Source organism: Balaenoptera acutorostrata, chromosome 15 (genome assembly GCF_949987535.1).
Source record: "Balaenoptera acutorostrata chromosome 15, mBalAcu1.1, whole genome shotgun sequence".
NCBI classification, from domain to species: Eukaryota; Metazoa; Chordata; class Mammalia; order Artiodactyla; family Balaenopteridae; genus Balaenoptera; species Balaenoptera acutorostrata.
Window position 1 is genome coordinate 14,031,637 of NC_080078.1, and position 26,147 is coordinate 14,057,783.

Sequence of the window (26,147 nt, forward strand, 5' to 3'; positions counted from 1 at the left end):
ACCCTCTCAGTAGAGAATCTTGGAGAAAAAGATGCCACCTGCTAGTTTGGTTTCCTACTCATCCAGCCATCTGCTGTCACCCCTCCACACCTCATGTACTTTGGAGTGTGTCACACTTCAGACAATGCATATGTCTCTAGAAAGTTTTAAATCTTCCAAGAAGCCAGCATGTATCTTGCTCTAACAAGATAAAATGCACGTTCCAAGCCATGTTTATGAGGAAGAACAGCTGAAAAAAGGTGTAGCGTTTCCACTTATGTTCTTCCGCTACAAGGGACAAGATTTACTTTTCCACTCCATTTCTATCAGATTTGGTCATGTCACTTTCTTGGCCAATGAAATGTGAGTAGAACTAACATAGGTCACATTGATTAAAATCTTTAAGAGCCATTGTGTGGTTCTAGCCTGTGTCCTTTTCCTTCTGTCCTACAAAGAGGCTGTTCCTTCTGTTGGGGTCCCAGAATGAGGATAAAGTGGAGAAGATAGAAAAAGGAAAACTAATGGGAGTAACAAATGCCCTTCATTGTAGCCATAGAGATTTGGTATAACTTGGTTTAAGTCAACAATATAGAAATTAGTACATAGAAATGAAAAGCTACCATAACAATGTATGTATGGATTCCAGGGCCAGGAAAATAAGAAAACTGTTATTGGAGGCTGGAAAGATAACAACCCATGTTATGCAGTAGCAAAACATTTGGTAAAGATGTTGCCTGTGATAACTCAGAGGGCAGATACACATTGAATGGGTTTGTGGCTTTAGGTAAAAAGTTTGGGACGCAGCAGGCTCTGGTTGCAATTGGTTGCTCATCTACAAGAAAGAGATGAGCTCAGAGTGAACTAAATCAGACAGAGAAAGACAAATACTGTATGCTCTCACTTACGTGCGTAATCCACAAACCAACCAACCAACCAACCAACCCGTATTCACGGATCCAGAGAACAGATGGGTAGTTTCCAGAGGCAGTGGGGTGGGGAGTGGGTGAAATGGGTGAAGGGGGTCAAAAGGTACAAACTTCCAGTTATAAAATAAGTCCTGCAGATGTAATATCCAGCATGGTGACTATAGTTAATAACATTGTATTGTGTATTTGAAAGTTGCTAAGAGAATAGATCATAAAAGTTCTCCTCACACACAAAAAATGTGTAACTATGTGTGGTGATGACTGTTAACTAGACCTCTTGTGGTGAGCATTTCACAGTACACACAAATTTCAAATCATTATCTTATACATAGGAAACTGATATAATGTTATATGTTAATTATACTCAATTTGAAAAAAAAGGTGATGAACTCAGGAAAGAATTGATTGTTTTGCAAGCCAGGAATAGAGACAACCCCAAAATTTCTGGTCTTGCAGGGTTGAAAGAAGCAATTGTTTCTCATCTCCTACTAGGAAGAGATAAAATTGAGAAATGCTATAAATAACAATCCAAGCCTATTAAAACAAATCAAAATGTCCCTTGTTAAAATCTCTGAATATGTTAGGTGGCTCTCCCAGAAAGCTGGTCATTAAGTTTAGAGAGAGGTATGTCTCAAAAATAATTGTGGATGTGGCTATTAGCAGAAACCAACTGCAGTTAAATAGATTTTTAAAAATGACTAACTTTTTGAGAGAGCCAAGAGTAAACAGCCTGGGACTAAACGACTATGACTGTTCAAAACTTAAAATTATCTTTGGGCTCCCAACCTTCTCTGGGCACAAACCACTTTGAGGATGAGTTACAGAGGCCCCAAGAAGGGTACATTTTCCAATACCCTTGATAGGGATAGAGTAGGATAATTAAATAGTCAGTTTAGAAATCTCACTAGGGGATTAAGACAGAAAAGGAATTTTAAGGGAGTTTGGGAGACTGTTATAAGCTAATAACCACTCAAGAAAAGAATCCAGTAACCTAGCAACAATCTACTCTACCTTGAAAGAAGACCAGGTGCATCCAAGTGCCAGACACACTCAAGCCACAAACCCTGATATTTAAAACACAAGACAATAGATACGGGATGTGAATCCTGTTACATGAACTCAGAGAGTTAAGAGTCCTTGAAGAGTAGCATTTCTGCATGTGGCCAAGACAGAAATATAGGTGAAAGGGGACATTATACCAAAACCTGAGATAAATGACCATATTTTAGTATATGTTACCACCCTTTTGCTAATATATATATGATCTAAATAGCACCATGACATCTGCCCAAGAATGAGGAAGAGGTGGTCTTCTCTCCTCCCCACTTTTTATTTGATTATAAAAATGTAGCCCTCTTTGTTCTCAGGGCTGTGTTCCCTTGCCAGCCCACTTGTATTTCTCACAAGCGTCCTATGCTAATAAACTCACTCTTGGCCTGCCGCTTTGCCTCACACTGAGTTCTTTCTGTGATGAGACAAAAGAACCTGAGCTTCAGTAAGTCCTGACACCAGGTGAGTGGTTTTAATCAAAAGACAGCCATCATCAAAAAGTCTACAAACAATAAATGCTGGAGAAGGTGTGGAGAAAAGGGAACCCTCTTGCACTGTTGGTGGGAATGTAAATTGATACAGACACTATGGAGAACAGTATGGAAGTTCCTTAAAAAACTAAAACTAGAACTACCATATGACCCAGCAATCCCACTACTGGGCATATACCCTGAGAAAACCATAATTCAAAAAGAGTCATGTACCACAATATTCATTGCAGCTCTATTTACAATAGCCAGGACATGGAAGCGACCTAAGTGTCCATCATCGGATGAATGGATAAAGAAGATGTGGCACATATATACAATGGAATATTACTCAGCCATAAAAAGAAATGAAATTGAGTTATTTGTAGTGAGGTGGATGGACCTAGAGTCTCTCATACAGAGTGAAGTAAGTCAGAAAGAGAAAAACAAATACCATATGCTAACACATATATATGGAATCTAAAAAAAAAAAAAAAAAAGATCATGAAGAACCTAGGGGCAAGACAGGAATAAAGACGCAGACCTACTAGAGAATGGACTTGAGGGCATGGGGAGGGGGAAGGGTAAGCTGGTCCGAAGTGAGAGAGTGGCATGGACATATATACACTATCAAATGTAAAATAGATAGCTAGTGGGAAGCAGTCGCATAGCACAGGGAGATCAGCTGGGTGCTTTGTGACCACCTAGAGGGGTGGGATAGGGAGGGTGGGAGGGAGACGAAAGGGGGAGGAGATATGGGGATATATGTATATGTATAACTGATTCACTTTGTTATAAAGCAGAAACTAACACACCACTGTAAAGCAATTATACTCCAATAAAAATGTTAAAAAAAAAAAAAAGAAAAAGACAGTGGGTTCGAGTCCCCTTGTAGTCAGGGATCGTGGATTCAAGTCCCAGCCCGTGGGTTCAAGTCCCAGTCTGAGCTTTGGCTAGGTTCGAGTCCCATCTGAGAAGGAGTGCAGTTTCACCCTCATCAGGTGAGTACAAAGAGAACAAGTGGAAAAGGATGGATCTCCCAGATGGTGATGAAATCATGTAACGACATCAAGCGCCATTTCCAGGAAACACAACTAGGGTCTAATCAAGGAACATACCTCACCTCAAGGTCTGTTTAACAGGATTTCAGAATTGCTCCGAGACTTGGACTGCTATGCGTGTTCCATTGTTTGCTTTCTGGATGGGAATATTTTTGGTGGTTAACCTGACCCCGTTCCACTACTATAAATTGAGTGTGTGTTGGGGGGATGGGGTGGATTCAGGGGGGTAATTTGACTTTGCAGTTCATATGTCTCCAGATCAAGAGAAGTCACACCCAGATTTGATGTACATCTTGAGTTTCTAGATCTTATCTTCTGTTGTCATTGGATGGGACTTTTGAGTGTCTCCCTTGGGGAGGGGATGAGTATATTTTGTATATTTTGAAGGGAGGGAAATATTTATGAGCAAGAGTGTGGGCTGTAGTGGGTTATATTATTTCCAATGATTTCTTTCCCCTTCCTGTGAGAGGATTATATCTCCCTGCCCATCAGCACCAGGCTTTGGCCAATTGAACGAGGGTGAAAGTGATCTATATGAAAGTGATGGAATTCCAAGGAGAAGTCTCAAAGTTATCCATGTGTTCTGCCATTTCTCTTTTTCTTCTGCCACAAAAACACACTAAGTATGGGCCGTTCCTTCATCCTGGGTCCCAGAGTGAATGCAACATGGAGCTAATCCATGAAGGGCATGTAATTTGAGTGAGAAATAAACCCCGGTTATTAGCCACTAAGACTTTGGGATTTCTGCAGTATAACTCACCCAAGACTGAATACAGAAATCAACGTTTTAAGTTAGTCTGGATCATGATGAAAGGAAGTTTGAGACATTTTTTTCCCCCTGCTTTCTTCGTAAAGCAATTCCTACCTGGCTTTCAATATGCCCCTTGTTCTGACAAATTAAATTGGGTTACTGGAACTTGCTGGAAACCTAAATGACTCAAGTTCAAAGCCATTTATATGAGTAAGAATAATTGAAGGGGGAGTGTGTGTGTGTGTAAAGTGGACTTGTTTTCTGCATCACAGTTTAATTGACTATGAAAGTGAATTCCGAGACACTTAGGGTTGACCCATGACATAATCTCCCTTTAGATTTGATAGGAGATCATGTGGTTATTAGCCTGGATATCAAGAGAAGCCTGGCAAAATGCATGGTGTGGGTGATGGACCTCACAGATGGGAAATCTGGGGCCCCTCTGCCATCGTTAGAGACAAAGAATGACAAAATCAAACAGACTCTGAGAAAATGAGGAACCATTTCCTGGAAGACCAATTTGAAGGACCAGAGTACCTGGTAAAACTCTCACCAGCTGAGAATTTGCTGAAATTCAGATATTAGGTGAAAAGAACTAGTCAGGGGCTGTAAAAAGAGAAGGAAAAATGGAGATTCCAGAAATCTATAGTTTTCCTTTTATTTGGTTCTCTGGGTCATGTTTTAATGTGAGGATATTAATACTTAAGCAAAATCAGTTGAGTAGAATTCCATGTTTTCTGCATTGTCAGAATAGAGCTGTCTTTTACAAGTTTGAAAGAAATCACTGTAAAACAATATGGGCACAATGCCAACAAGTATTTCTTTCATGGTGATCAATCCATTGAGCTTTTAAATTTTTCCTGAGTCAATTTAGAAATCACGTCCTTTTTCAGAAAACCAGCCAAAAGATTTTCATCACTGTTAGCACGTAACTATGCACAACAGTTCCACAATTTTAAATCTCTCTCAATGCTTCTTCTATCCCATTTGGTATTTTTAACCCTATTTGTTTTTCTTTCTTCTAGGTTTGATTTTTGTTGTTTCATTCTGTTTTTAGTGAATCTTGGTTAAAGAGCCACTTTAGCCTGTACAGCTGCTATTTTTAGGAACCTAAGGAGTCTTCCATTATGGTAAAATCTCTGTAGAGTCAATTACACAAATATAGTTATCCTTATTAATTATATTATGTAGTCTTATAATTATCATCTGTATCTTGTATAACCTTATTTACTGTGGATGACTTGATGTGTCAAAGACCATGAGTAACACACTGCAGTCTGTGGAAAAGAATTGCATCTCCACAAATTGTTCTTTTAGTCCTAATATTTTTTAAATGACGCTACCCTTTATCGCAAAAAGATTGATTTCCTAATTCAACAAATGGTTGTTGAGGCTGACTCCACACCAGGCACTGTGATGGAGACACAAAGGTGAGCGAGATGTTGATTGCTTTCAAAAGACAAGCAAATGAGTGATTTTAATTCAGTGGGATAACTCGCTGTGATAAGGGCCACCCAGGATGGCTTGGAAACCCCTGGGGAATGTAAAAGCTCACAGGTCCATCAAACGGCCATGTGTTGAGTTCTTCTGAGGACTTGGAGCAGGAGAAGGTGGTCGGGGATGAGATGAGAGCTGTGGGTGGGGTGCTAGTCAATAAAGGCCATGGAGAGGAGCTTGGTGGTGGTGGTTGTTGTTTTTATTGGAGTAGAGTTGCTTTACAATGTTGCGTTAGTTTCAGGTGTACAGCAAAGTGATTCAGTTATATATATCTATATATTCTTTTTCAGGTTCTTTTTCATTACAGGTTATTACAAGATATTGAATATAGTTCCCTGTGCTATGCAGTAGGTCCTTGTTGTTTATTTTATATATAGTAGTGTGCCTCTGTGAATCCCAGACTCCTAATATATCCCTCCCCCTCCTCTTTCCCCTTTGGTAACCATAAGTTTGTTTTCTGTGTCTGTGAGTCTGTTTCTGTTTTGTAAATAAGTTCACTTGTGTCATTTTTCTTTTAAGATTCCACATATAAGTGATATCATACTTGTCTCTCTGTCTGACTTGCTTCACTTACTAGGATAATCTCAAGGTCCATCCACAGCTTGGTTGTTTTTTGCTTGTTTGCTTTTACTTTTTTATTGTGGTAGAATATACATAACATACATTTACCATTTTATCCATTTTTAAGGGCCCAGTTCAGTGGCATTAAGTACATTCACATTGTTGTGCAGCCATCACCACCGGCAGTCTCCAGAGCGTTTTTTATCTTCCCCAGCTGAAACTCCTTACCCATTAAACACTATCTCCCCATCCCTCCACCCCCGCCCCACCCCCAGGCTCTGGCAGTCACCATTCTACTTTCTGTAAATAGCCAAATGTGAATTTGACTGCTCTAGGTCCCTCGTGGAAGTGGAACGTACAGTATTTGTCCTTTTGTGACTGGTTAATTTTGCTTGGGTCATGTCTGCAAGGATCATCAGTGTCGTAGTGTTTATTCCTCTTTGAGGCTGAACAACATTCCATCGTATGTATACTTTGTTTTTCTATTTATCCATCCCTGAATACTGGTATTGCTTCTGCCTTGTGGCTGTTACTGCTATGAATGTGAGTGTACAAGCATCTGCTCGTGTCCCTGTTTTCCGTTTTTTGGGGTATATACCTAGAATTGGAATTGCCAAATCAATGGTAATTCTATGCTTAATTTTTTGAGGAATGGAGCTTAGTTTTACCTTTTGGGTAGGATGGGGTGCCACGAAAGGATTTTCAACAGAGAACTTACTTCATCACGATTGAGCCTGAGAAAAATTACCCTTTGTTGGCACAAGCTGCAAGATGACCGGAGGGAAGGCTATTGAAATAACAGGTTTAGAAACTACGGTGGTGTTGAAATAGCCTGCCAGGCCCGAGATGAAGCCAATTCTGCCCCGGAGTGTCACGCCAGCAAACCAAAACCTAGATAACTTTCATGTCCCTGTAAACACTCCTCTTGAGCAGAAACACAGTATGTCCATTCGGCCAACTCCCAAATGCCAACCCAACTCCGGGCTTTCTCACGCCAAACAAGGGGGACCTTGCGACCCCAGCCAATCAAATATTTTCTGTTTTTTCTCTTCTTTGTTCTTTATTCTTTATCCCATAAAAGCTTCCTGTCTTCTACCCCATTTTGCAGTTCTCGGAATGGAGCCTGTCTGCTTCATGAAATGTTAAATAAAGTTTGCTGATATGACCGAAATTGTCTTCTTTAATCATTTTTTAACTGTGGACCGTGGCGACAGACAGCATTCAAGAGCCATGTAAGAGACAGTTGGACAAGATGACTCGTGTGTGGAGGGTGAAACTCAGTGAACCAATCAGGATCACACCTGGGTTTTACGCTCAGCCGAATGGGAACAGAGGAAGAAAAGGCTTGGAGAAAAAGGTGACGTGAAACTGTGGATGTGTGCATTGGCGGTTCCGGAGGGACAGCCCAACAGAACAGCCCAGGAGGCAGTAGGATGTACAGATATGGGCTAATGACCTGGAAGTCATTTGCATACAGATGATAATAAAAGTCATCAGAAAAGATGGTAACCTGGGAAGAGTGTACTGAGTATGAAAAAGCCCAGGAAAGGCACTGGGAGGATATCAGGATAAACGGATGGGCAGCCTCCCTTACAGAATGGGTAAGGTACGTGTGATATTAGGAGTTATAATAAGTGTATATTTTGGTCTTCCGTCCATTGTTCCTGGCTCACATCTCCCCAAACCCTTGGAATTTCTTAAGTGATAAAAGCCGTAGAGCATCTTTGTCATATTTGGTCTCTTGTCCTCAGTTCCTGAAATCACATCAGAGCCATAAATGGGCGTCTCATTATTCATAACAAGCCCCTTTCATCCACAACGGAGTTTATGTTAATGAGGGTGACTTTTGGAAATCCTCTAAAGATGGAGGAGATGGTCACCAGAGGAATCAGTCATGAATAGAGGGTTGGAACTTTCAGTCTCATCCCCTGCTATCCAGGGAGGAGAGAGGGGCTGGAGGTTGAATCAATCACTCATGGCCAATAATTTAATCAACCATGGCTATGTGAAGCCTCCATAAAAACCCAGAAGGAGGGGGTTTAGAGAGCTTCTGGGTGAGTGAACCAGAATGCATCCATGTGCTGCCATGCCAGGCCCCCACCTCCATGAGGACAGATGTCTCTTTGTTTGGGATCTCGCCCTATGTATCTAGCCATTGATTTGTATCCTTTAATAGCCTTGTAATAAACTGGTAATCTAGTAAGTAAACGGATTTCCTGAGTTCTGTGAGCTGCTCTAGCAAATTAATAGAACCCAAGGGGTGGGTTGTGGGAACCTCCGATTTACAGGCCAATCAGAAGCACAGGTGACAAGCTGGACTTGTGATTGGCATCTGAGGTGGTGGCGTCGGGGGCAGTCTTGTGAGCTCAAGCCCTTAACTTCTGGGATCTGATATTGTCTCTGGGTAGAGAGTGTCAGAATTGAGTTGAACTGTAGAACACCCAGCTGGTGATGGAGAATTGCTTGGTGGTGTGGGGAAAAAACCCACACGTTGGAAATGGGTACAGAATTGTACTGCGCGTTGTTATCAATATACACAATCTGTCATTGAAAAATATTTAAGTGCCTTCTATTGGAAAAAACATCTGTTTATACATCAATATGGCTATGCTTGCTTTCTTTCTGTGTGCATTTTCCATTAAACATCTCTCCTTTGGTTCTTAAACTTTCTGTGTTATATTATACACGTCTCTTTAAAAAGGTACGTCTCGGGCTTCCCTGGTGGCTCAGTGGTTGAGAATCTGCCTGCCAATGCAGGGGACACGGGTTCGAGCCCTGGTCTGGGAAGATCCCACATGCCGCGGAGCAGCTGGGCCCATGAGCTGCAACTACTGAGCCTGCGCGTCTGGAGCCTGTGCTCCGCAACAAGAGAGGCTGTGATAGTGAGAGGCCCGCGCACCGCGATGAGGAGTGGCCCCCGCTCACCGCAACTACAGGAGGCCCTCGCACAGAAACGAAAACCCAACACAGCTAAAAATAAAGAAATAAATTTTAAAAAATGCTAATTACTTTAAAAAAAAAGGTATGTCTCTTGGGAGGGATAAATTAGGATTTGGGGATTCAAATATACACGCTACTATATATAAAATAAATAACCAACAAGGACCTACTGTATAGCACAGAGAACTATACTCAATATCTTGTAATAACCTATAACAGAAAATAATCTAAAAAAGAATATATATATGATATATACACATTTTATATATATGTATATATACATACATACATATACTCACACATAAGTGAATCACTTTGCTGTACATCTGAAACTAACACAACACTGTAAATCAACTATATTTCAATAAAAGTTTTTTAAAAACTTCAAAAAAAGGTATGTCTCATAAAGAGAATGTACATTTCTTACAAAGAGAATAGAGTTGGATTTTTAAAAAATCTAACGGGAGATTCTTTGCCTTCCAATGGTGGAGTCTAGTTACATTTTCATATATTGTTATAAACATATTTGGCTGTACTTTTGTTAGTTCATCTCCTGCTTTCTAGCCTTCAGACCTTCCTTATGTTTTCCTTGCCTTTTGTCTCTGGAAAAAAGAAAACCCTACAGTTGTCCTAGTTTTGATTATAGAGGTGGATATCTTTCCATTTATCAACTGCATTACTTTAGCCATAATTTCTTATATTATCAAACTCAAGAAATTAAACTGCATTTTCTCATCTTTCCTTACATATGATAAGAAAATTTATAAACCTTCATGTTCCTATCTCTTACCTGACACTTTATAGTCTTCGTAAGTTTAATTTGAGATTTATCATGACACGTTTTCTACTATTTGCATCTTGTTCTAGAACAGTATTTGGCTTCTGCGTTTAATTTTGTAACATTTATAACAGCTACTGCTATTTCATTGTATTTAATTGACCTCAATGCTCAGTTCCATTTTTCTATGGCTCTCCCAACCCTGAGTACCTGACTTCCATCCAATTATCTGCTACAAAACTTAAAAAAATAGTTTGACAATGAAGCATTTGTGAACATTACATTTTCTGAGTTCTTCTAATCTGATAATACTTCCCCGTTCCCCACATCCCATGACAGACAACTTAGTTTGGTAGAAAATTCTAGAATCGCACAAAATTTCCCCTCCAAGCTCCATTGGAACTTCTCCAGTCCCAGTGTTGTTTATGTGGGGGAGGAGCAAAGAGATTGGATGGTGGCCTAAGTTTTCACTTTGAAGATCATTTTTTTTTCTTCCTGGACACTAGTAGGAATATTTCATTATCCATGAAACTAAAAAAAAGTTTTCCATGCTCTGCTAAACAACATGTTTTTGCATTAATCTTGGCTGGAATTTTGTTAGGGGGCTTTTAATTTTTACACCAATGTCATTTTCTGCCTCCTGTTTCCTGACAATCACTTTGGTTCTTGTCTTTCTCCTGTTCTATCTAATACGTTCCTTTCTCCAGAACATGGATGCTTCTTAGATTTCTATTCTTTGTTTACAAAGTTTTCATTTTTTCTCTAATAATTTTCATCACTTTGTTTTGTATTTCACATTACTCATTTTTTTTTTTTTTGCACTGTTAATTCTGTTCCTACTGTCTCTGGAGATTTTAATTCTGCAGTGTAATTTTGTTTCCTTCCATAATCTTATTATTTTATATTATTTATTGTATTATGTATTATATGATTATTTTATTTACCCATTCCTTTTGTGGCCCAGTTGGTTATGGTCGCTGCTTTAAAAAAAAAGGATCTAAAAATCTCTTGCATCACTTTTAAAGATTAAAATATTAAAGAACATGAGACAGGCCTACAATTTTCACATGATTAGCTCCTCCTCTGCATTCTTTTTCTTAGGCTTGTTAAATTGTAATTAATCCAATGTTATAGTTGTTATTGTTTCTGTTTCTGAATACACAAATAAGAAACATGAGACCCAAATGCGCGACTGGCTAGGATGTTCCTGGGTCCTATTGCCCAGTTGGTTGTGGGGATTTTTGCTGGGCATCAGGCACTGTGCGTGTCCATGAGCTCAGCGTACAATTCCTACAGCCATTCCTCAGCTGCCGCTTTGTGGATACAGGTGATCTCTTGCTCAGGAAGCCTGGTTCTCTTAAAGTGGGAAGATGGCTGCTCATCCTCGATTCATCAAGCCCAGTGATTCTAAAGTGTGTTCCCTGGACCAGCAGCTCCAGTATCACCCAGAAACTAGCTGGAAATGCAAAATCCCAGCCCCATCCCAGACCTGATGCATCACAGGCTTTGGGGGTGGGTCCTAGGAACCCGTATTTAACAAGCCCTCCAGAGGATTCTGATGTTCAGTCAGGTTTGAACTAAGGCATAAAAAGTTCTAGTCCAGAAAGAAGATCCTTCTTCCAGCACATGGCTGCCCACCATGGTGGCAAAACATGCAGGCCTTCCTGCTGTGCTTTCCAGGAATTATCGTCTCTAAATAGGTGCATATGACCCTTCTGTGATGGGTCATAGAAGTCAGGCAGCTCTGTGGCGCCGACAGAAAAAGAAGATCATTTTCTCAAGATCCCCTCTGATTTTCTCTTCTGGGGAATTGATGTAAACAATGGGGGTGTCAAAGGATTCCCCTGGCCTTTCGGGGGTCCTCTCTCCTAGTTGGACTCAGAGGGAGGAGCATGCAGGATTGGCTGCAAGCTGGACCCTGTAGACCCCCCCTCCCTCCACCAGTTCAGGGGGCTCAAATGGGGGCAGCACTGGAGCCATGGGCTTCCCAGATCTCTTTACCGCTGCTCTTCCGCTGGGAGTTACTTTTGTCTGTTCATGGGCCTCTGCCAGCAGCGGATGAGGCCTCTGAGGGCATGCACTGCACCTTACACAGTGTTTACACCCAGCCCCTTTACAGAGCCTGGTCCCAGCTGGATGCAGGACATACGTTTGCTGAATGAATCAATGTGACTTCTCCATTTGTTCCAAAGCAAAGACTTTCCTATGCCTTCTCTCCCCACTCAGTGTTCCCCCACCAAACCCATGAGAAGGCCAGGAAGAGCTCCCAGTGCAATGAAACTTCCCATGATCAGATTGCCTATCTTCTCAATGTGAAAGAGCAGGGAAATTGAATGCATTTCCCTTCTGTGAGAGGAAACTCCGGGGTGCCTGCATCTCCAGGCAAGTCCTGAATCCTTGATGGGATGAAATGCCCGGCCACTGGAAGGACACAGCTCTCTGCTCTGCTCTCTGCTGGGTGCTCTGCTCTCTGAGGCCTTGGCCCCCAGGCCCCGCCCCTGCCTCCTGCCGAGACCTGCCCAGCTGGAGGCCGCATCTTCCCCAACCAGCTTTTAGGTGAATCCAAACTCATTTCAACTTTCACAGAAGGGATTAGTATGTGGGTATCTTTGGGGCCATTATTTGAAATGACTTTGATGACACAGTTGCTTCCTCTTCTGAGAGAAGGAAGAGCTGAATAAGCAGTGGGACAAGCCCATGTTTATCCTTTTCTCTGCCCATCATCAAAAGGCATCATGCCACTGAGAAAGAGGGCTGCAGGGAAGGTCAGTGGGTCAGAGCTTCCCAACCAGGGGGTGGAACTGGTTACAGTTTGCCACGGTGGTGACCCCTATACTCTGGGGCATTTGGACAGGATCTTGGGCAGAGTCCCATCCACATGGCTCATCCATTTATCTGGGTGCAGCATAAAAATATACCAATCTTCTAAGTGTGCCCTGAGCATCAATGCGGCAAGGTCACGCAAGGTCATTAGAGCTACAGAGCTTCCTGCCTGCACCTTCCGTTTCATGGTTGGCTCCACACCACGGGCAACACAGCTTCCGCTGTCTAAGAAGGAGACCCTCCCAAAGGGTGTGTCTTGCCATCAGCCTGCCAGTGGCGCCCAGTTGTGAAGTGCGGACAATACCAGTGTAACCAGAGAGACTCCTGCAGTCATTCCTGGCTCCAAGATTTTCCCCACACGAAGAATTAAACAGTGGGATTGAAATGCAAGGCGTTAGGAGTCCCCCTCCCCGCCATGAGCAAAGAGGCAGACACACCTGGAGCCTTGGACAAAGATGCACGGGCTGGGCAAAGAAATGGGAGGCTGGTAAAGGCACTGGAAAAACAACAGTCGGTGCCAGGCTGGGATGGCTTCATCTGGACTCGCACAGGTGTCCCCGCCCTTGGGACGGGGGACATGACGACACAGAGGGAGGGAAAGCCCCGTGCTCTTCAGTCTCACAAGGAATCAGTTCAAGTCAGGGACTGGGTCGTAACACGTGGTTCAGCCTCTGCAAATGCCCCCTGGAATGCAGTGGCGACTCAGAAGAAAGATGAAAACCCACAATCACGCCAAAACTGAGATTGAGCACCTATTTTACTGCCACAGTCTGGAAGGAATTTTCCACCCCCGGCAAGCCCTATGGAGCAGACATGTGACTCAGAGTCTGTGGCCGACACTGACAAGCTTTGCCCTCTGGAAAAGAGTCTCCACTCTGAACGACGTCAGGAAGGGGCTAACACCCTCGGCAGGTTCCCCTCCCCAGTCTCTGCTCCTGAAGCAGCTCAGACCCCAGCCCTTCCGGCCGGTGATTCTCCTTCGGCTCCTCTTCAAGGGTGCTCGACCACAGGGCAGGCTGGAGGGGACGCTGAAGCGGCCCATTTCCCCCCACTGCTGGCCGGTACCCGACAGACAAGGTGGGCTTCTGCCGCTCCCACCTCTGCTCTCATTTCCGCGTGTTTCTGCTCAGCCCCCAGGAGGTCGCGGTGGTACTTCCAGCTCCATGTTTCTTATAGAGCGCGGCTCTGAACCCGAGATAACCACATCAGTGATACTCAGAGGAAGAACTGGTCTCCAAGCCCTGGAGGAAACTGCGCACATACTGATACGTTGTAGCCAGAGTCCAGGGTCACGTGGACTCTATGTGGCTGTTGCCTCATCACAGAGCCTCGGCTCCACGGAAGATGTGTTTGACCACAGTGTGGGTAAGCAGGGGCTGCATTTCAATTGGCAGTGACTTTCTAGATGAAGATCTGTAATATAGAGAACTTGCCTGGGAGCTGTACCCACTGATGGGTCCTCTGGCTGCAGATCTGAGAAAGGACATCCCCCAGGAATGGACTATTTGGATACCAAGTGCTTAGCATCCAGCTGGCCTGTCTGGTAGCAGGTAGGAGGAAAGGCTAGATGCAGGGCAAGCTTCTTCTGCCCCAGGTACATCCCAGACGTGACCTCACAGGGGTTAACGCACTGAGGAGGTGGAGCCTACACTACGCCCATTTTGCAGATAAAGATGTCAGAGTTCAGAGAGGTTAAATAATGTAGCAGAAGACAAGGAGATATATGATTTTAGATTTGGTATGAACGGTCTGTGTGCACAAGTGTGAACCTGTGGGAGCTCCAGAGTTATTTCTACTGCCCTAGAAGTGGGTTTTGTGGTAGGTTGAATAATGGCCCCAAAGATACCCACATACTAATCCCAGGAATTTATAAACCTGTTCCTTTACATGATAAAAGGGACTTTGCAGATGTGACTAAGTGAAGGGCCTTGAGATGCAGGATTGAGGGGGTGGGGTGGAGATCACCCTGGATTATCAGGGTGGGCCCTAAATGTAATCACCAGGGTCCTTCTGAGAGGGAGGCAGAGGGCAATGTGGCTAAAGAGGAGAGGCAACCTAACGAAGGAAGCAGAGACTGGAGTGACGCTCTTGAAGATGGAGGAAGGGGCCACGAGCCACGGAATGCAGGCGGTCATCAGAAGCTGGAAATGATGGGGAAACAGAGTCTCCCCTCAGAGGCTCCAGAAAGCACACAGCCGTGCCGACACCTTGATTTCAGCCCAGTGAAACTGATTTCTGACTTCTGATCTCCAGAACTCTAGGAGAATAAATCTGTATTGTTTTAAACCACAAAGCGTGTGGTCATTTGTTACAGCAGCAACAAGAATCTAATACAGGTTTACGTTTGGTTTTTGTTTATAAAGTAAAGGCATTTTTGCCAAGAGCTCACTTAGGTCTGGGAAGAAGTCATCTCATTTTCGCGAGTTTGGACACAGGGTACGCCGTGCTTTGTTGGGCGAGGGTGTCACAGCTACTGGACCGCGCAGTCTGGGGGCACGGGGTAAGTTGTGAACACTTTCTCAAAGAGCTGGTTCCTATGAGATACAGGCAGAGGGTCCCGACAGGGAGCCAACTCTAGCCAACCCCTGGGAGATGTTTGCAGAGTCTGTGGTGTCTCAGGATGATGCAATGGAAAGATGGGAAACACGCAGGAGAGCACAGGAATAGTATTCATGTCCTCACAGCAACTCTTGAGACTAAAAAACATACGAAATTCCCCTTTGCACATCTAAAAGGATGTGCTGATGGGCCCATGTGGTTCATTTTATTAATGTGAGACAGGGTTAAGGCAAGTATGCAAGACAGATTTGACTGAAGGGGAAGGCATAATGAAGAAGCCTGTGTGTGTGTGTGTGTGTGTGTGTGTGTCTGTCTGTCTGTCTGTCTGTGTGTGTCGTGCATGCACGCATGCGTCCTTAGTAGGAATAAATTGAGAAAAGGTCCATAACCTTGGTTTCTGTGTAGGCGCTGTCATGTACAGGCTGCGTGACCCAGTGAAAGCTACTAAACTTCTCTGTTCCTCAGTTTTCCCTATGAAAAATAGAGATAATGTTATTTATGTCATAGGGTTGCAATGTGGATAAAGGTCTTTTTATTCTAAAAGGCACAGTTCCTTTCTCTTCATACATTTTCATTCTCCAACCCTTTGTTTTGCTGTGGCTCATATGTGAAAAGTTAAGTGGAACCCGAGTCACCGGGTTAGTTATCACAGATGTAAGACTCAACTGATGCCCAGATGCCACGTCCAGAGTCGTTTCCTCACACCTTGGTTGGCAACGGCGGCAGTTTCAGAAAATGAGGCTAATCAGCTGAGTTATCTGCACCATCATGAAAATAAATGCAGACAGGGGTTCAGAATATTTGGCCGAGGGGGTTGATGGAAATGTCTTATGTGCAAGGACTCACAATCTAAAACAGGTTCTGCCACTAACTATCTAAGTGTCCTTAGTCAGGTCACTTAATAGCTTGGACTCTGTTTCCTCATCCATCGAATAGATAATAATAAAAAGAATAATAAGACTAGTAATAATGAGAGAATAACAATAATAATGGCAAGAAGAATACCTGCCTTATCCACCTCAGAGAGATTTTGTGAGTATCAAATCAAATAAGAAATGTTGAATCTTTTTAAAGAAAAATGCAAGGTAATAGGAATATAAGGCATAATTTTGATAGCTGTTAATGATGGGATATCCAATCTCATCTCTGTCTTTAGGCTCACAGTATCCATGTCTGCTCCAGGCTGGAGGTTGAAGTTGGCCAACACATAATTCTGTCTGAGAAGAGACTTAAGTTCCTCGTGGCCAGAGCACACCCGCTTTTCTTTCTCATTTAAAGAATGCCATTTAGGCTTTTAGGATTCTCCTGACAGCCTCCACCTGGCTTTCAGCAAAGCAATAGTTTGAGACATCATTGCATCACTTGTCTCACTCAGGAACATTCCTTTTACTACACCCATGACTCTAGACAATTCATTCTTGGTGAATATCTTCAGAGAGAGGAAAGCCATTTCTGATGGGGTTGGGGGTGGGAGGGAGAGCAAAACAGCAACCCACTGCAAATACAGATGAGAAAGTGTAGATCTTCTCAGGCTGGACACGTGAATGAGGTTTGGATTTACCTTGATTCTGTCTGCATGAACTGTGACCCTAGGGTCTAGAGACCCTTCTGAAACAAGGTCAAGAAGCCAAGTGACCTACTGAAAACCTTTCCATGACCCGCTAGTGCTTTCATCATGGAGTCCAAGCTATACGACACAGCTTTCCACGTGCTTCTAGCATCTGGTCTTGCCACCCATCCTGCCTCTCCCCACCCCCTACACCTGAATCCTCTATGTGCTGACCATCCTAAGCTCCTCCAAGGCTGCCATATGCACTGGATATTCTTTCATCTCTGGGCTTTTGCCTATTCCCTCTGTCCAGAACACCCTCTCTGCCCTTTGTCCTCCTCCAAAATTCCTCCTTTAGACCTCAATTTCTTTGACATTGCTCTAGTCAGCCTTCTGGAGTGCCGTGAGGTTGAATGCTCTTTTTGCTATTCATGCCTAACTTTACCATGGCACCTACAACAGTGTACGGAAATCACCTGCTGATGTTTCTGCTTTGTCCACTAGACTATAAGGTCCTTTAGAATAGACCTGACCTGTTGGCAGTTTTACCTCCACAGTACCTAGCAAAAGTTAGCCTAGATCAATATTTGTTAAATGAGAGAATGAATGTCTATTGTCTTCAGAAATAGGTCAGACAACCAATGCATTGAGGAAAACCCCCATGCATGAAGAGAAACACTTGGCAAATGGAAATACTCAACAAAAGGGGCCTTGAATACATTGCAGCGTTAAAGCAAGAAGAGGAATTGAATAAAATCTAGTGACAATTAAGAGACCTAAAGAATGAAAATATGGGATGTAAAGTGGATGAAGAAAAGAAAAGGTGACCAAACAGAGGCTAAAGAATCAGAAGACCCAAATCAAATGGGTCTAGGCTAAATGGAGAGTAGGAAACAAAAGGAGTATGTAGAAGTGAGAGGAAAGAATGGCAGTGTAAGGCTGTGTGTCCCTTCCATGTTGTAGAAATATGAGCATCAATTGTTAAAAATTAAGAGAACTAAGATACTTTGTTCTGAGATTGAGATGTGTAACCGAGGTGGTTTTTTTCTTAGAATCCATAATTAGTTAGAATATACTTGACCCAATTTTGTTTCCCAGAGGAAACCCCACACAGTTCAGAGACCTCCTTTTTCCTCTAGGAAACAACCAGACAGGAGCCCAAGGTTAGGCCCATGGTCCTCTGTTCATCAACCAGATCACAAAGGCAGACTGTGTTAAGCCATTTGCCTCTTTGTTTTAGTAACTGGAGTACAAATATGGTGTGTGGGAATGTAGGATGGCACTCTGTTTTATTAACCAGACCACAAACATAACACTTGGTTAAGCCCCTGGCCTTCTGTTTTAGGAACAGATCACAAATGCAACAATGTGGTCAAGCTGTACGGTCATGTGTTCAGTAACCAGATCGCCAATATGGCACTTGGGTAAGTCATGCTTCCTTCTGTTTGTTTCACCAGATCACAAATAAGGCATGTGCTTAGGAATGACAACTCTCTGTTTTAGTAACCAGATCACGAGCATGGCATGTGGGTAAGTGGTAGAACTTTCCAACTTAGGAAGCAGACTACAACCTCAGACTGGTTAAGCTGTGGTCTCTCCCTTTTAATAAACAGATCACACAGGTGGCAGGTGGCATTGCCTCTCAGACACAAAGTGAGTGCATGGCTAAGCTGTACAGTGCTGCATTTATTGGATTCAGTTATACATCCCAGCCTCATTTTTAAAAATTTTATTTGTTGCCTATGAAAATTTAATTAGTTAAAGAAAAACAAACATTTTACAGTAACGAGAAAACTGAGGCCATAAAAGCACTTAAAAAGGCAGATCAAGATAGTGCCCAGGAAGTTAGGGAGTTGAGGCTAAGGATTCTGGAAGAAACACACCAACTGCACCAGACTGGGTGATGTGAGGGCATCAGAGCAGCAATGGGATAGACCAAGGACATTCCATTTGAAGCTCTTTTGCAATTGTAGATCATCACATTGGAGAAGAGAGGGATGTTATAGTTTGAATTATTGCAAAGCAAATATTTACCCCTCCCCCCATTTCTACTGTTGACTGGAAAATATTCCTGTCCCATTGGTGTTAGATTTGGTCACATGACTTGCTTTGCCCAATGAGATGGTAATGGGTGTGGCATGAGCAGAGGCAGTTGGGTATGCCGTCTCATACAATGACTTGTCAATGAGAAAACTTTCCCCAAGTTTCTGCTGCCTGGGCCTAGAATGAACACACATGTGGCAGACCTGAACTCAACTTGCACTAGAAGCAGAGCCTCCCAGCTGAGCCTCAGCTGCCTTGCAGACCCATGAACATCTGTATCAGTGCTTCTTGCTAAGTCACTGCGTTTTGGGGTGACTTGTTGCACAGCATCATTGTGAAACATTAATTGACATGCTTGGAATTTCCAAGGGCAAGGGACGCCACATGCTAGGAGCAGGAAGCAGCACAAAGGAGAAGGCCATGCAGCTGGACGTGGCTCTGGAATGGAGGTCAAGTCCAACAGAGACACAGATGGAAAGTTGACCCAGGTTCACTGGCTTTACCCTTCTGGAGAAGCAGCCCCACAGAGATGAACTTCCATTAATGGACTTGCCCATGCTCTTGGCTCTCTCAAGAAATGTTGCTGCCTTGCTATTCACAATAGTCAAGACATGGAAACAACCTAAATGTCCATCAACAGATGAATGGATAAAGGAGATGTGGCACATATATACAACAGAATACTACTCAGCCATAAAAAAGAATGAAATAATACCATTTGCAGCAAAATGGATGGACCTAGAGATTATCATACTAAGTGAAGTAAGTCAGAAAGAGAAAGACAAATACCATATGATATCACTTAGATGTGGAATCTAAAATATGACACAAATGAACTTATCTATGAAACAGAAACAGACTCACAGACAGAGAACAAACTTGTGGTTGCCATGGGGGAGAGCGTGGGGGAGGGATGGGTTGGGAGTTTGGGATTAGCACATGGAAACTATGATGTAGGGAATGGATAAATAACAAGGTCCTACTGTATAGTACAGGGAACTATATTCAATATCCTGTGATAAACCATAATGGAAAAGAATATGAAAAAGAGTATATATATATATATATATATATATATATATATATATATATATATATATGTATGTATAACTGAATCACTTTGCTGTACAGCAGAAAGTAACACAACGGTGTAAACCAACTATACTTCAGTAAAATAAAAAAAAGAAATGTTGCTGCCTTACTGAGACTTGTACTATTTTATGGCAAATTCTCTTCCATTATTCATCTTTCTTTATGCAAAGGATGGGTGTATGGGAGGAAACGAACACAGACAAAGTTTGCAACCTGTGAAAAAGACTCAAGACATAAAAACTGCAGGAGAACCAAGCACTTTGGAGACTGAGAAAAACATACTTTTGAAATATATTTACAGGAAATAAAAGTAAACTTTACCTAGCAATTACTTTGTGGTTCCCTATAGTATTCGTATATACACATACTCGTTGATTAGAAGAAAACTGATTAATATAGAAGAAGTAATATTTTAAGAATCTAACAATGCCATAGCAGAAAGGACAAGAGAACCAGTAAAGTGCAAGGTTTACAGAAGAGAAAATGGACTCAGTGACTCAGGTGGCAAAATAAATATTATTAGCTCTGACCTGCAGAAAGAAGGATTCAGGGATGAAAAACATATAAGAAGAGATGACAAACAAGAAGAACGTAAAGTAGAGATATACAGAAAATCATTATTTCTAAAGAAGAGCCAAGAAGAAGCAGAACAGAAGCAAGAACCCAAAAAATAGAATACAAAAAAAACAAAACAAAACCCACTTCCTAAAAATTTAGTTCTCTGGAACTTTAGGGCTTATTGTTAAGCAGGTAACATCATTTAAAACTGTCAACACTTAGGTACATCTTGATGATGTGTTTGAAATGCAAGAATAAAGAAAAAATTCTGCAAATGTCTTGGCATAAAAAATGGGTAAGAGTAAGAGAACCATGTCCTGTGCAACTCCCAACTCCAGGAGACGGTGGGGAGATGCCACTGAGATTTTAGAGGAAAGGGCTTTTACTTAAGAATTTGACACCTGGTGGGTTTATGCTTCATCTACAAAGACACCAGAACATAAATCAGCTATGCAAGAGCTTAGAAAGCACAAAATCCAACACCAACCTTCCTAAATAATTTATTTAAAATGCACATCAGCCCACTGAGAGATGAATCAAAATAAAGGAGTTCAAGAAGGTAGAACTCATGGTATAAAGGAAGCTTTTCTGAGAGCTGAAACCATCCAAATCTAAAATTTAACAAAAGAAATGTAAAACATGACGACAGAATCAAATGCAAATGAGGTGGCTACTTTTTTTTTTTTTTAAGCTTTAAGTATATAGCTTTTTGTACTGTATTTTATACAACAAATTGTTAAGTATATAGTTGCACTGTTTCATAAATTTTACCCTGACAAGACCCCATGGGAATCTCACTAAACCATCTGACTAATTTACATTCATATCTTAGCTATCATAATAACAGTATTACTAAATGGTTGCCAGTTACAAGTTTCTCTAAAACTTTCACACAGTAATTTTAAATATCACTTTTGTAAAGGACCCAGATTAAGATATTTTAAAAAATATTGAACTCTATTTATTCTCCTAATATCAAATATGAAATTTGTTCTCAGAAAAAATCCAAAATATTAATGAAATATGAAATCACATGATCAATGCACCCTTATTTACAAATATGAAAAGAATTAGAACCTAACAAAATGTCCAAAGGTAAGGAAATGCTGAACTAAATGTTTTACCCATGCAAGAGAATATTCCACAGCCATTAAAATTCACTCTTATGACAGTAATCTGGTAACATGTAAAATATTATGATATAATATTAAGTAAGAAAAATCAAATTGAAATTAAAACCATGTAAAAATGATGTTTACTATGTAAATTATATAAATGATCAATGGGAATGACTTGGAAGGAATATAACATAATAGGTAAACTATCAACATTGCTGGCAGGATTTCTCTTTTTTTTTTTTCTTGAAATATGTGATGAATTGTATTTTTGTTTGTTTGTTTGTTTTTTTATACTGCAGGTTCTTATTAGTCATCAATTTTATACACATCAGTGTATACATGTCAATCCCAATCGCCCAATTCAGCACACCACCATCCCCACCCCACCGCAGTTTTCCCCCCTTGGCGTCCATATATCTGTTCTCTACATCTGTGTCTCAACTTCTGCCCACTGGCAGGATTTCTGATGACAAATTTTCTTTTCCTTAGTTTCCAAATTCTCTGAAAAGTATTTCCATTACTTTCATATTCTGAAAGACTATAATGTTGAAAACAAGGTAGGCCACTACTTTCAGCATACTCAGAGGACAGTGGTGGTTAAGCACAGGGGCTCTGGAGCCAGAAGTTCCTGAGCTGGAGTCCTCATGTGATCTCAGCTTCTACAACAGTAAATTGCAATGATATAAACAAATGCACAGGGTATTTTAGGAATTAAATGAGATACTAACATGCTTAGAACTATGCCTGGGGCACAGTGAGTAGTCAATAAACATTAGGTTGGTTGTCATTTTCAATTCCAAAACTTTTTTTTTTTTATTTTTTAACAACTGTGATCTAGACCCTGGCGGTATCAAGATAGATTAGACATCCTCAGGGAACTCAGAGTCTATCTACTACCTGGATAAATATAAAAACAAATACTTTTAAAATATGGTAAGTAATAGAGGTGTGTGGTAGGCATTAAGCAAGCATCTACGAAAGGTACCTCACAGAGAGTCAAGAAATTGGTAACAGTTAAGCAGAGTTATTGGTATTGTTTTAAGTTTTTGTTGAGGTACAATTAACATACAAACTGCACATATATAAAGGATACAATTTGATAAGTTTTGGTATGTTTGCTCCTGTGAAAACATTGCCACAATCAAGATAACACATCTGTCACCCCTCCCTTCTTTTGGTAATCCCTTTCTTCTGCCTCTCCCTGCCTCTCTTACCATCCACCATTACCATTCCCTCGCTTTACCACTAACAAGTTGTTCCTGTAGCCATTTATCTGCTTTCTATCATTATACATTAATTTTCAACAATTTTGCATAGATAGACAAAAAAAGCACATACTATACGATTCTAACTTCTTTCGCTGAGTAAAATTATTTTGAGATTCATCTACTGCACATCAATACATCACTTCTTTTTATTGCCAAATAGTACTCCATGTGTTGATATTATGGTTTGTTTAACCATTCACCTGTTAGAAACTTAGGTTATTTCTAGTTTTTGGGTATCACAAATAAAGCTGTTTTGAACAAAGTTGTTTTGTACAAGTCTTTGTATTGGCATTTGCTTTCATTTCTCTTGGGAAAATACTTAGGAGCGGAATGGCTGGTATATAGAGTAGGTACATGTCTAACATTTTAGGAAACTGCTAAACTGTTTTCCAAAGAGTTTGTACCATTTTAAATATACGTTCAAATCGTTTGTCCACTTTTTAATTGGATGCTTGTTTTCTTAATAAGAGTGAAATTAGCAAAAGAAAGAAATAGATCAATAGAGCATAAGAACTTAGAAATACACTTACACATATATAATCAATAAATTTTTAACAAAGGTGCAAAGGCAATTAAGTGGAGAAAGGATAGTGTTTTCAACAAATGGTGTGGACCAATCAGATATCTAATTTTTATCATACTGAGGTGGCTACTTCTTTAAAAGGAAGATGTAATATGAAAAACCAATAATTTAACCATAATCAATTGGATCTAAATCACATACTGCATAAGCAAAGATAAAAAAAAGTAGAAACAGGAAGAATAAGGAGGAGGAAAAGAAGTACTATGTACTTTTTTTTTTTTTATTAATTTATTTTTGGCTGTGTTGGGTCTTCGTTTCTGTGCGAGGGCTTTCTCTAGTTGTGGCGAGCGGAGGCCACTCTTCATCGTGGTGCGTGGGCCTCTCACTATCGCGGCCTCTCTTGTTGTGGAGCACAGGCTCCAGACGCGCAGGCTCAGTAGTTGTGGCTCACGGGCCTAGTTGCTCCGCGGCATGTGGGATCTTCCCAGACCAGGGCTCGAACCCGTGTCCCCTGCATTGGCAGGCAGACTCTCAACCACTGTGCCACCAGGGAAGCCTGTACTTTTTAATTTAAATACAGGGCAGAGTTCTTATTTAATTACACTGGTTACTAGATGAATATTAAATGATAGTTTTGGTAATGGGCATATTTGTCACGTTTCTGATTTTAACAGAAATAACTTTAGAGGCTGTATATAATTGTACTGTTTTTTCCAATTTTGTTCTATAGAAAATAGTTCCAGGAAATGAAGTGCTCTTCAACCGCCCCCTTCCCCCCAAAAAATTAAAAAAACTTTCATGGTCAATATGAATGACAAATGTGGCATACGATTTCCCCTACTGGAAATGAAAACTATAATTAGTGTAAATGTTTCTGAGCTGTCTTATAGTTGAAGAGATCAGTTTAACTGTTTTTAGTGTAGTGTTTGCCAATAATTAACCAGGGAAACCTTTCTGTGGGTAATAACTGTAGCCGACATTGAGGTTGTCCACTAACATCCATACTGTCCCAGGTGGGCATGTGACCCATTTTTTGACCAAAGACACATGCTATGATGCCTGCTGAGGGTCTCTGGGAAGTATTTTGTCCTCGTTGAGGGACTGAGAGCCACAGAAAGAGATGGCCCCCCTTTAAGCTCTGAGTACTGTCGTGTCTAAATGTGATGTCATCTTGTTACGAGTATGAAAATGACCTTGTTCTGGTACCACGGTTTGTCTATGTTCTCTAATGTCTGGGGCCTCATCTGGAAAGACTCAAAAGCTGGGGTGACTCGACAGTTGGGGTGGAATCATCTGAAGGCTCGTTCACTCACAAGTCCGGCGCCAGGGCTAAGAGGATTCCAGACTAGGATCACCAGTGATACAGCCTACCCACGACCTCCTCCTGCGGTTTAGCTTCCTCACATCATGGCGGCTGCAAGGTGGCTGGACCTCTTACATGGCAACTCAGGGCTCCAAGTGCACGTTCCAGTACACAAGGCAGCTGTCGGAGGCCTTTGTGGACCTAGCATCAGCAGGCATGGCTGTGTCACTTCCATGGCATTCTACTGGTTAAAACAAGTCACAAGCCCACCCAGGTTCAAGAGGCGGGAAGGTGGACCTCTCTATTTATGGCAGGTCTGCCAAGGTCACATCACAGAAGAACATGGAGTACCATGGCCATATTTGGAGAATACAATCTGCACAGGTGTCAACACGAATGAGGAGGAAGAGAAGCAAAGCCAGTGACTCAACCAACCCTGAAGCTTGTTCAACTCTGGACTTCTGTGTTCTGTGATAATTCCTAACCCTTTACGCCAATTTGAATTGCTGTTTTTGCTACTTGCAGTAAAAGCATTCTAACAGAAACAAACAGCTATTAATACCCCACAGAGCCAAGTGTGTGGAGCAAATTGTCCAGACAGCACTTGTGTGCTGGTAAAGAATGCAGGCGTTTGAGTGAGACAGACCTGGGATTTAATTGCTGGGTCTTCTTGGGCATTTGCTGAACCTCTCAGGGCCAAGCCTCAGTGTCCTTATCTGTAAAATGGGAATAATAATACTAATAGGGTTGCTGTGAGGATGAAATGAACCAGCATTTGTAAAATGTTTATTGCTGTGCCTGACACAGAGAAAACAACAAATGATAGCCTTCACTGGCACTGTTTTACCATGAAATATATGCCATTTGGGGGGAAAAAAACGCGTTTAGGATGTATCCTTTCTATATTTTACTTGGGTATGTGTGTGTGTTTTAGGTATTTATTAAATTAATCTTCCTTCTTCTCTGAAAGAGTGCACTTTTTATTTTTATTTTTTTTAATTAATTAATTTATTTATTTAGGCTGCGTTGGGTCTTTGTTGCTGTGTGCGGGCTTGCTCTAGTTGCAGTGAGCGGGTGCTACTCTTCACTGCGGTGCATGGGCATCTTATCGCGGTGGCTTCTCTTGTTGCGGAGCACGGGCTCTAGGCGTACGGACTTCAGTAGTTGTGGCACGTGGGCTCAGTAGTTGTGGCGCACGGGCTTAGTTGCTCCACAGCATGTGGGATCTTCCTGGACCAGGGATAGAACCCCTGTCCCCTGCATTAGCAGGCAGATTCTTAACCACTGTGCCACCAGGGAAG

At 41.7% G+C, this 26,147-nt stretch overlaps 1 protein-coding gene across 13 annotated transcripts in view; it reads right to left on the reverse strand.

The window, feature by feature from the left end:
* CALN1 (calneuron 1) overlaps positions 1-26,147 on the reverse strand; it is a 491,684-nt gene that overhangs the window by 21,025 nt on the left and 444,512 nt on the right. The gene's annotated exons all lie outside the window — the stretch shown is intronic.